Here is an 11,447-nt window from a genome sequence, read left to right on the forward strand (position 1 = left end):
AGAGTTCCAACAGCATCTGGTGTTTGGCCGGATCTAACTCCCACATATTGAATGTCCGTCTTTGGCACAGGAGAATCCAGCAAACGAGCATGACCTGGACCATGTTGACAAGCTTGATCTTCTTGTCCCTCATACTTTTGATGCAGGTCTCGAGACCGGTCAGCTCCGTGGGTTCGCCCCAGGCCAGGCCCTTCTTTTCCCAAGAAGTGAGCCGCATGGGGATTCCGGATCTGAATTTGGGGGCCGCCACCTAGTTGGCGTCACGCGGCTCGGTGATGTAGAACCACCCTGATTGCCACCCTTTCACAGTCTCCACGAAGGAGCTGTCAAGCCATGTAACGTTGGGCATTCTTCCCACCATGGCGCCTCCGCACTCTGCCTGTTGGCCGCTCACGATCTTCAGCTTCACGCAGAAGATGTGCAACCACAGGCCGAAGTGGGGCTTGATGCGGAGGAAGGCCTCGCACACGACGATGAACGCCGAGATGTTGAGGACAAAATTCGGGGCTGGATCGTGAAAATCTAGCCCGTAGTAATACATGAGCCCGCGGACAAACGGGTGGAGTGGAAACCCTAGTCCGCGGACGAAATGAGGGAGAAATACTACTCTCTCCCGAGACTTTGGGGTGGGGGTGATCTGTCCCTCTATCGGAAGCCTGTGCGTGATGCTCTCGGCCAGGTATCCGGTCGCCCGAAGCTATGTCCTCCTCTGTGACAGAGGAGGCCATCCACTTGCCTCTCGCTCCGAACATGCTGTGATCCTACGGAGAAGGTGAGAACTTGGGCGCTGGGGCTCGAGAGTGCGAGAACGAATGAGCAAAGGAGGAAGAAGGCATGGGTGAACATGTGAGATCCTTGTCCCTTTATAAAGGCGGTGCAGAATGTGCGCCTCCCCACTTGCCTCTCGAAATCACTTATTTTCCAAGCGCCTCGATTGATGGCGCTGGTTGGGTTACCCATACCCGTATTGATGGAGATCCCATGATAAGGGGACATGATCTCTGCTTTGACAAGACATGCCAAAGAAACCACCTCGCGATGTGTGCGGGAGCTGGTTGTGAAAAGCGGTTCGACTAATAACCGGACCATGGCGTGCTGCCACGCTACGAAGAGCTGTCAGTAGATTAGATTCGTGGATTATTGTTCTCTCTACGGCGTTATGTGAAATTTGTCTTGCAGAGCCGGACACGGTCCTTGTGTTCGGAATTTATCTTGGAGTATTCAGACATGGAACCCGCCTCGCAATGCCGAAGACAATCTACGTGCCAGACTCATCATCATTGAAGCCTGGTTCAGGGGCTACTGAGGGAGTCCTGGATAAGGGGGTATCCGGACAGCCAGACTATGTACTTTGGCCGGACTGATGGACTATGAAGATACAAGATTGAAGACTTCATCCCATGTCCGGATGGGACTCTCCTTGGCGTGGAAGGCAAGCTTGGCGATTCGGATGTAGATCTCCTTCTATGTAACCGACTCTGTATAACCCTAGCCCCCTCCGGTGTCTATATAAACCAGAGGGTTTAGTCCGTAGGACACAACAACAATCATACCATAGGCTAGCTTCTAGGGTTTAGCCTCTACGATCTCGTGGTAGATCAACTCTTGTAATACTCATATCATCAAGATCAATCAAGCAACAAGTAGGGTATTACCTCCATCGAGAGGGCCCGAACCTGGGTAAACATCGTGTCCCCAGTCTCCTGTTACCATTGGCCTTAGACGCACAGTTTGGGACTCCCTACCTGAGATCCGTCGGTTTTGACACCGACATCGACCACCACGACCATCACCCCGCTCCTGCCCGCGCCGGGATCCTCCGTCGCGTCCGCCCTCGCCGTCCTCACCCCGGAGGAGGTGTCCAGGGTGCTGCGGGACCTAACCCAGGCGGTCCAGGAGATCCGGCTGTTCTTGGTCGGGTCCTACGGGCCGCACCCGGTTGCGCTGCCCATCGCCGCGCCCGCGCCGCCATGGCTGTTGTGGCAGACGCTGCACCAAGCGGCCTTCGCCGCGCTCGCTGGGCCGCTGCAACTGCCATCCATCGCCACCATCGTCCAGCCCTGGCTACAGTGGCAGCCGCCGCTCCTGGCGGCCTCCCCTGCGACCGGCGCAACACCGCAGCAGCCGCTACAACTGCAGCAGCCACCGCCGGTCAGCTCCGCCGCCCTGTATGGGATGCCCTATGATGGAACTGTGACGACCTCATTCCCATCAGCACCGCCGCCATCCCAGGGTGTCCATATCCAGCAGATCAAGTCCCTGCCGTCGCCTTCACTGCTTCCGTCTTGGATCGCTACCCGCCACGTGTCGGCGGCGGTGAGGCTACAGGCTGCTGCGTGTGGCCTCCTAGCGCGTCGGTGTGTGTGGGAGATGCATGGTCTACAGCTGCCGCTCCTCCAAGTTGCCCTTCCTTGCGCAAAGGACCTCGATCTTGTCTGCTGCGTCGGGGATCTTGGGCATGCGGTTTCCCCCACAGGCGGCGGGCATGATGTTTTCCCTGCGGGTAGCAACCTCAAAGTCTGCGACATCGGCGGTTGGGGGGCGCACCCTCCTCGTCAATCTCCATCGCAAGACCTTCACTCTTCTCTATGAGGTGCATACCAACAGCCGTCCGGCGAGGAGAAGGCAGGGTGTCATCGATAGGAGCGCACCATGTAGCACCACTGCATTCCGCCGGCCGCCGCGAGGGCGCCTCTGCTGGTCGCTCTTGCGACCACTTCCAGGTGGCCATACACATGCACTCCTTTTGTCCAGATGGTTTCCATGGGATCCAGGTGGTTGTACACGTGCACGTCCGACGTGCGGATGGTGTCCATTTTTTGTTAAGGGGTCCAAAATAAAGCGTCGCAGTCCATTTCAGGTTGAGAGTAATAAAACAAGCCGAGATGTAAAAGGCTTGTTTTTAGGTGTTAGGTTTGTGTTGCTCGAGTCATGGTTATAAGTTGGTTAGGCTCGAGCTCGAGGACAAGCTGCATGTCCAGATGGGGTGTAGTGTTAGAGTACGTAATGGACCTAATGGCCTGGGCTGACGGTATAGCCCGTTAGTCTTTGGGTCAATTAGAGATAAGGGTCGCTTGCTTAGGGGTCAAGTAAGCCTTGCTTGGGAGTCAAGTAAGCCTCTCTATATAAAGAGAGGATATGTATCAATCGAAGCAAGCAAGAATTAAGAAGGAAATCCCTTCCCTCTTGTCCGGCTGTGGGCAAAAGGCCCCCGGCCGGCCCTCTCTCGCCCTCCTTCTAGCAGCGCCATAACACTGATCGAGGCAACTCCAGTGGACAACAAGGCCCTGTTAGGAATCAGAGTAAAAAAACCTCAACACAAGAAGCAGGATCAGGTGCAAAAAGTTGTTGCAGCCTCCTCTACTGGTTTGATGTCGTATGCTCAGGTGATCTGCTATAATTGTGGGGATCCAGGCCACCACAAGGATAGGTGTGAGAAACTAAAGAGCTGCTTCATCTGCAACATGGTCATCCATGTGGTTGAAGATTGCCCAGTCAGGAAGAAATCCCACACATCTGCTAGATATGTGGGGAGTGATGCCCAAGGTCTAGGCTTTTACCACCTTGATATTCCTGATGTTAATGCTCAACACCATGGAGCTCTGAAGAATGTAGGCATTGTGCTTATAGAATCTGGAGAGGTGACTAAGCAAGAGTTAGCAGAGGAATTTGCTGATATTTACAAAACTAACTGGCCATGGCCCATCAATGCACTGGATGATTGGACCTTCTTAGTGAAATTCCCTCCAGAGATTGATGTTGCTGGTTACCCTTGCTTTGGTCTGAAGAAAGAAAATGTCATTAAAGGCAATGTAGAGGCAGAGGATGATCTTCAAGATGTCTGGCTTAAAATCAGGAAGATGAACCCCAAGTGGTGTGAGTGGAGTATGTTGGATCAGATCACTTCCACCCCGGGGGTGCTGCTGGATGTTGACTGTCAACATAACTTCAAGTCCTTCTATAAACAGTTAGAGTGAAGATCTCCTGCAAGGACCCTACAAAAATACCCATAGAAAGACTCTTTGGGATCAAAGGCGAGATTTACAGGCTGCTGATTGAGGTTGAGCCAGCCTTGCCCGAAGCAGAAGCAGTGACTACAACCAACCCCTCCTTAGATACTACTACTTCACTAGAAACTAGGTCAAAGGATAGTGCTTCTACTGATGGAAGATCTCAGCAAGGCTCTAGAACAGGTTCTGATACTGGCTCGCTCACTGGTCATGTTACCTCCAGTCACAGAACTCAGGTCTCAAAGCACCATCACTCCCAGGGAGAAAAAAACACCCACTTCTATGCTCAAAAGTCAGCTCCCTGAGTCACAGTATCTGCCCAGAATGCAAGTGTTAGAACAACTGCTCAACACTGAGCAAGGAGATTATGTGGGTTTCAACCTACTGAGAGAAATGGAGCTAGTTGAAGATGATGAGGTGGTTTCAGATGATGAAGCAGAAGAGCTTGCCAGTGTGCCTGAATCTGAACAACTGAATCTGGAGGTGCAATATGACTCAAACTTCCCTACTCTGAGAGTTGCCAATGGAAGCAAGAAATGGGGACTGGTTCAAGTTGCTAGAATGAGCTCTAGGATTGCTGAGGACAAAAGGACCATCATGGAAAAGGCCCAACAACTTAAGGAGGTTCAGAACCTGGAAGTCCACAAAACTCATGGTAAGAATCAAGCCTCTTTTACCCTGTTTAATAACCCTTCATTTCTTTTTGTTGATTCTAATATTGGAGTAGAGGTAGATCTAACTAACAACAGTTTACTTAATTCTTCTACTCCTCCTGGTAGTTCTAGACCTATAAATACAAACATGACTGTACATCATGAAATAGAAATAGGTGAAGTTTTAGCTGATCACATACTCATCTCTGATCCTCCCTCCAGTCGTAATGAGGAACTTTGGTCCCTGGTCTATAGGAATAGATGGGGCAAGAACCCTAGAATAGAGGTGATCAAATGAATGCCCTACTCTGGAATGTTAGGGGCATCTCAGCTGCTGGTAGAAAACCTCTTATTATAGACACTATTGCTAAGACTCATGCTACCATACTAGGCTTCCAAGAGACTAAGAAGGAAGACTTTTATTCATCTTATCTCAAATCTTTAGTGAGGAATAGGGACTTTTCTTGGCACCACCTCCCATGAAAACGCTTTGCTGGAGGCATCCTGATGGGAGTGGACCAAGAAATCTTTGAAATTATTGCATGGTCTCACTTAGATTTTTCTGTGAGTTTTGAGCTGTGACATAAATGCAATGGCAATCTGTTTAGGGTCATTATAGTGTATGGGTCCCCATATGAGGAGGGTAAAGGTGCCTTTATCTCTGAACTTCATACACTATTTGTAGATTTTAGCATTCCTACTCTTATTGGAGGTGATTTCAACCTAGTCAGAAATGCCAACGAAAAGAGCAACCTGTCATTAGATGTGGGAGTGGCCATACTCCACTTCTATGGGACTCTAGGGTTGATTCTCAACCTAGAAAATGTAGCTTCAGGATGGAGAAATGGTGGCTCCTTAGAGATGATTTTGCTGACCTAGTCTATAAAATCTGGTCAGAACCTAATAGAGCCACATCTACCATAGAGAATTGGCAAATTAAGATCAGGAGCCTTAGGACAGTTACCAAAGGGTGGAACTCTAATGAAGAGGCCAACCTTAGGAGATATCAACAAATACTCTTAGAAGAGTTTGATATTTTGGATATTAGAGCTGAAAATTCTGACTTATCTAAGGCAGAATTTACTAGAATGAAATTCATTCAAACTGAGCTACAGAAGATCTGGCTTTAGGAAGAAGTTAAAGCTAAACAAAGGTCTAGAGATAGAGACATCATTGAGGGTGATAGAAACACTGCCTGCTTTCATGCAGTTGCTAACTAGAGGAGGAGGAAAAGCCTCCTCCACTCCCTGGATGGTCCTAATGGACCTGTCTCAAACATTAAAGATATGCTTAATGTAGCTATTGATTTATATAAACATTTATTCAAAAAAGAGAATAGTATTGGTTTCAAAATCAAGACTGACTTCTTCCCAGCTCGAGAGAAAGTCACTCCAGCAGAGAATGACGCTCTTGAAGCCCCCTTTATTGAGGAAGAAGTCAAGAAATCAGTTTTTGACTCTTACCCAGATGGGGCCCCTAGCCCTGATGGGATCCCCTTCTTCTTCTACCAACAGTTTTGGGGTCTGATTAAATTTGACCTGATAGCTATGTTTAATGATTTTCATTCAGGGAAACTAGATATCCACAGGCTCAATTTTGCCATGCTCACATTGATTCCTAAGGAGCCTGATGCTACTTCTATGAAAAAGTTTAGACCTATTAGTTTGATTAACTATAGTTTTAAAATCTTCTCTAAAGTTCTCACCAATAGACTAGCTAAAATCCTTCAAAAGCTAATATCTAGTAATCAGTCTGCCTTCCTAAAAGGTAGATATATTCTGGAAAGTGTTGTCACTGCACATGAAGGGGTGCATTCTGTTTATGCTGGGGAAAATCAAGGTTTAGTCTTGAAACTGGACTATGAAAAAGCTTTTGACAAAGTAGATCTTAGTTTCCTCATAGACATGCTAGGCAAAAGAGGTTTTGGTGATAATTGGATTGGATGGATTCACCAAATTTCTCATAATGGCTCAGTGGGAGTCAAGTTGAATAATGTAGAAAGTGACTTCTTCATCTCTGGAAAAGGGCTTAGACAGGGGGATCCTACCCCCTTTCAACCTAGTAGTAGATATCCTCACTAAAATGTTGTCCAAAGCAGCAGATAGTGGTCTGATTGCAGGATTGTGCACTAAAGTATGCCCAGGGGGGAACATCTGCTTGCAATATGCAGATGACACCCTCCTTTTTTTGATAATGACCTCACTCATGCCACTAACCTTAAGACAATTCTAACTTGTTTTGAGCAGGTCTTTGGGATGAGAATTAACTATACTAAGAGTGAACTCATCCCCATTAATATAAATAGAAGATGACTTTAGGCCTTTTCTAGCAGTCCTAGAATGTAAGGGGGTGAATTCCCCATTAAGTACCTTGGGATCCCTCTTCACCATGACAAACTTAGAAAAGAGGACATCCAACCTCTAATAGATAAGATCATGAAGAGAATAGCTGGTTGGAGAGGTAAACTCCTCTCATATAGGGGCAAACTCATCTTAATCCAGGCTTGCTTGGCCAGCATTCCCATTTACCTCCTTTCTTTCTTCAAATTCCCTAAATGGGCCATTGAGATGATCAACTCTTAGATGGCCAATTGCTTATGGAATGATTTTGAAGGCCATAGGAAAATCCACCTAGCTAACGTGAGGCTTGTGTGTATGAAAAAGGAATTTGGAGGTCTGGGGATTCCCAACCTCCATGATATTAACCTGTGTTTGTTAGGGTCTTGGGTGAAAAGATATTATGATGGAGAAGGAAAGCCATGGAAGATGATCATTGATCACAAATACATGGCTGGTAGAATCAATATCTTTGCCCCTAACTTGTCCCCCAATACCTCTAGATTCTGTAAAGGCATTAAAACCACTATCCAGGCTCTGAAGTTTGGCTATAGATGGAAAATTGGATCAGGCACTATTGGTGTCAAAACCGGTGGATCTCGGGTAGGGGGTCCCTAATTGTACATCTAAGGCTAATGGTAACAGGAGGCAGGGGACACGATGTTTACCCAGGTTCGGGCCCTCTCTATGGAGGTAATACCCTACTTCCTGCTTGATTGATCTTGATGATATGAGTATTACAAGAGTTGATCTACCACGAGATCGTAGAGGCTAACCCTAGAAGCTAGCCTATGATTATGATTGTTGTTGTCCTACGGACTAAACCCTCCGGTTTATATAGACATCGGAGGGGGCTAGGGTTACATCAGGTCGGTTACGGAGAAGGGAATCTACATATCTGAATTGCCAAGCTTGCCTTCCACGCAAAGGAGAGTCCCACCCAAACACGGGACAAAGTCTTCTATCTTGTATCTTCATAGTCCAACAGTCCGGCTAATGTATATAGTCCGGCTATCCGAGGACCCCCTAATATGGGACTCCCTCAGTAGCCCCCGAACCAGGCTTCAATGACGACGAGTCCGGCGCACAGATTGTCTTCGGCATTGCAAGGCGGGTTCCTTCTCTGAATTCTCCAAAGTATCTGTTGTAAAAGCAGTGTTCGGCTCCTCATTTAATGTTACGCTTCATCGGCTTCTGTTCCTTCAGAGTCTCAGCTTCCACGCGTCAAGTGAATACGAGAAGTTGGGGCATTTTTACACTTGCCACCCAAACCATGTAAGCAAATCGTCAATTTAGAGAGATGAGGATCTTCAGATCCAATCCACACCATCTTCCCTTAAGCAAGGAATCATCGGAGGGTGCCCACAAAAACCATTCGAACATGGCCAACGCTCGCAGTTCCTCCTCCTGCCCCCACATCACCAACCCGGGTGATTGGGAGAAGTGTACCATATCCCATGGTCAATTGGTGAAGTTGCAGACCCAGGGGTTTCTTCCACCTGTATATCTAGTCCCCGTTCGAGCCGGATTAGTCTCCTTTGACGGTCGGGAGCAAGCGGAGAATTTTCCCAACCCATCCAGGGGGAGCAAGTATGCCTTGTCCCTTATTTGCTGAGGGGCGTCGGATTTCCAATCCATTCGTTCCTCCGCGGGCTCCTGGAGTACTATGGCCTCCAGCTGCACAATTTTACCCCTGCCTCCATCCTGCACATCGCAGGTTACATCGCCCTTTGTGAGTTATTTCTGGGTTGTGAAGCCCATTTCGAGCTATGGAAGAAGTTGTTCTGCCTCGTCCCTCGCAATCAAGAGGGATCAATATTCCAAGTGGATGGAGCCGAGATATGGCGCATCGCCGGGACCGGATACCTATCCGGCACACCAAAAAGGCATCCGAAGAATGGCCTTCCGAGTGGTTTTTTATAGAGGACGTCTCCCTTCGTGACCCAATCCGAATGGGTCTTTCTGAGTTTACAAACGCTCCATTGAAGAAGCGTCGCAGCTGGCGTCCCTGGAGCCCCAAGGAGGAATAACAGAGAGGTCCTTCAATTGATGAGCAAGATAAAAACGCTTGCTCAATCCGGATTAACAATAATCGAGGTTATGGCAATATGCATAATGCGGGGGGTATAGCCACTCCAGTACCGAGGGCGTCACATGTGGCACTTCAATAGGGAAGACGACGCCACCCGCTGAGGTAGGAAAGGTCCGAACTCCACCACCGCTCTGGTGAAAATACTGTCCGATTAATACAAAGGAGAAGAAGAGGTCTTCATCCGCATTAAGCCACGGGACGGATTTCCATGTACAACCCTCCCAGCTGGGTGAGTTGCTATCCATTACTCAACTCTATTCATTCCCCCGGTCCTTTATCATAAATATTTACCCTGTCCATCTATAACAGGAATGGCAGAAAATTACCAGGAAGATCCACAGCCCAGCTCCATAGCCAGAGGACCACAACCGGGCCCTTGACCCTGGATTCGAAGAGGATCCGGACATATACGTGGAGCTTGGTGAAGGGGTGTTTTACCAGGCGAGCTGTGACGGCACCGAAGTTGCCATCATCTCTGACTATCCTAGCCTCCTCCCTGTATCACATGTAAGTAAACAGGAGACGTATCTTCCGAAAAGGATTCACTCTTTCCGCCTTACCCACCGCACAATTCTTATGTTTTAAAGGGAAGGCGACCGGCGCACCATGCCAAACCCGAGGCGACTCACCAACAAGGGGCGCCCAAGCCGGGTAGGCTTCCAAAAAGGAAGGCGAACAAAAACACGGCCGAGCCGTCATCAAAGAGGTATGGTTTTAAACATGCTCTGTGGTTGTTATCTTAAAGTATAACACTATCTGTTGTGTCTTGGCAGAAAGAACATCCGCCGGACTATGTCCGGGGATCCTACCTGTCATGCCTCTACAAGCCGGATTCCGGAACCGGTCTCGAGGGCGGAGGCTAACACGGAGGCGACACCGGATGGTCCTCATATAGAGGATTCGGATAGAATATCCGCTACAAATTCTGAAGTGGAGAGCGCCATGAATCATCGGCGTCGGCGGGCCGCACTCCGTGACCCTAGTTTTTCCGAAGAGGCTTTCAATGCCTTCAACTCGGGTGATGTGTACATCCGAGTTGCTCGCGATGGGCTTGCTAGAGCCACAGACCAGTATTTAAAAGATATATGGGTAAGTAAAATCTGATAATTATGTATATCAGTAGCCTCTGAGACTTGAAACAGTTGGTACAACTGATTTAAGGATCATTGTGTGAATAGGTTCTCACAGAGAAGAATAACCTATTGTCTCAAGAGCTGGAGAAGTGTCAAACCCAGCTAAGGGCCGCAACTGCCGAACTAGAGGAATCCAAGAAGGCCTCAACTGGTAATGTTTCTCCCTATTGAGAAAAAACATAATCACGTGTACCAGCGGTGTTGACACGTTGTAGATCTGATAACAGATTCCACAGATAATCCCGGAGATCCTACAAGAGGATGAACAAAGAGCTCAAAGACAACTAGACGCTGGCGAGCGTGTACTTACATGGGCCAGGCAGGAGAAAAACGATCTCCAGGATGCCAATACCCGGCTGAGCATAGAATTAAAAGATGTTCCGGCCTAGCTGGCTGACTCCTTGAAGGAAAATAAAAGGCTTCAATGTGGAATTTTTAGTATGTGCTCAAACGATCCTTTATATAGTTCGGCGAAGAAACGGACTAACAGAATTATGTCTGTAGGTATGCTGACTGGCCGTCCCGAAGAGGAGATGCCCGGATCCTCAGGCGATCTGCTACAAGAGCTTTCGCAACTGCACGAGCAAATTTGGCAGGCGATGCGGAGTGTGGCCAAGGCCTTGTGGCCATCCGCCTTCCTACCAGGAAGTATGGAGGAGCTTGTACAACTATTCAAGGGAGCACGACGGCGGTTCCGACTATGGAAGATATCAGCCTGTCGAGAAGGTGCGAGGGAGGCTTGGGCCATGGTGAAAACACGATATACCAAGCTTGATCCGAATCATATGGCCCGGGTCAGACCTGTAGGGTCAGATGGGAAAGAAATTCCAGTTAGTCTGGTATACACCAGGTAGAATTAGCGGCCAAGTATTCCCAACAGGATTATAAGCTAGGAATCCTGTTGGATGGCATAGAAGAGGAAGTTTTTAAGTCAAAATGACTATGTACTTCAAAGGACAAGTTTGCCCCTAGCCGGATTGTAAATCATTTGTCATGGAGGACCTTTTCGCTTCGGCCTCCAGACCCGACAGTCCGGAGTGTTTCCGAATACCCACTCAGTAATGTAAAACCGGGGTACGTGTGGAAACCAGGCGTAGGAGTCATAGTTGCTTGAACAGACAAGTACCCAACTAGCTATGTTATATTACATTGATAGTAAGAAACATCTTCCAGAGAGAATAGTTCCATTAAGGGTTCCTTTCGCTGGGTGTGCATGCATTAAC

This window comes from Triticum dicoccoides, chromosome 7B (assembly GCF_002162155.2).
Source record: "Triticum dicoccoides isolate Atlit2015 ecotype Zavitan chromosome 7B, WEW_v2.0, whole genome shotgun sequence".
Classification (NCBI taxonomy): domain Eukaryota; kingdom Viridiplantae; phylum Streptophyta; class Magnoliopsida; order Poales; family Poaceae; genus Triticum; species Triticum dicoccoides.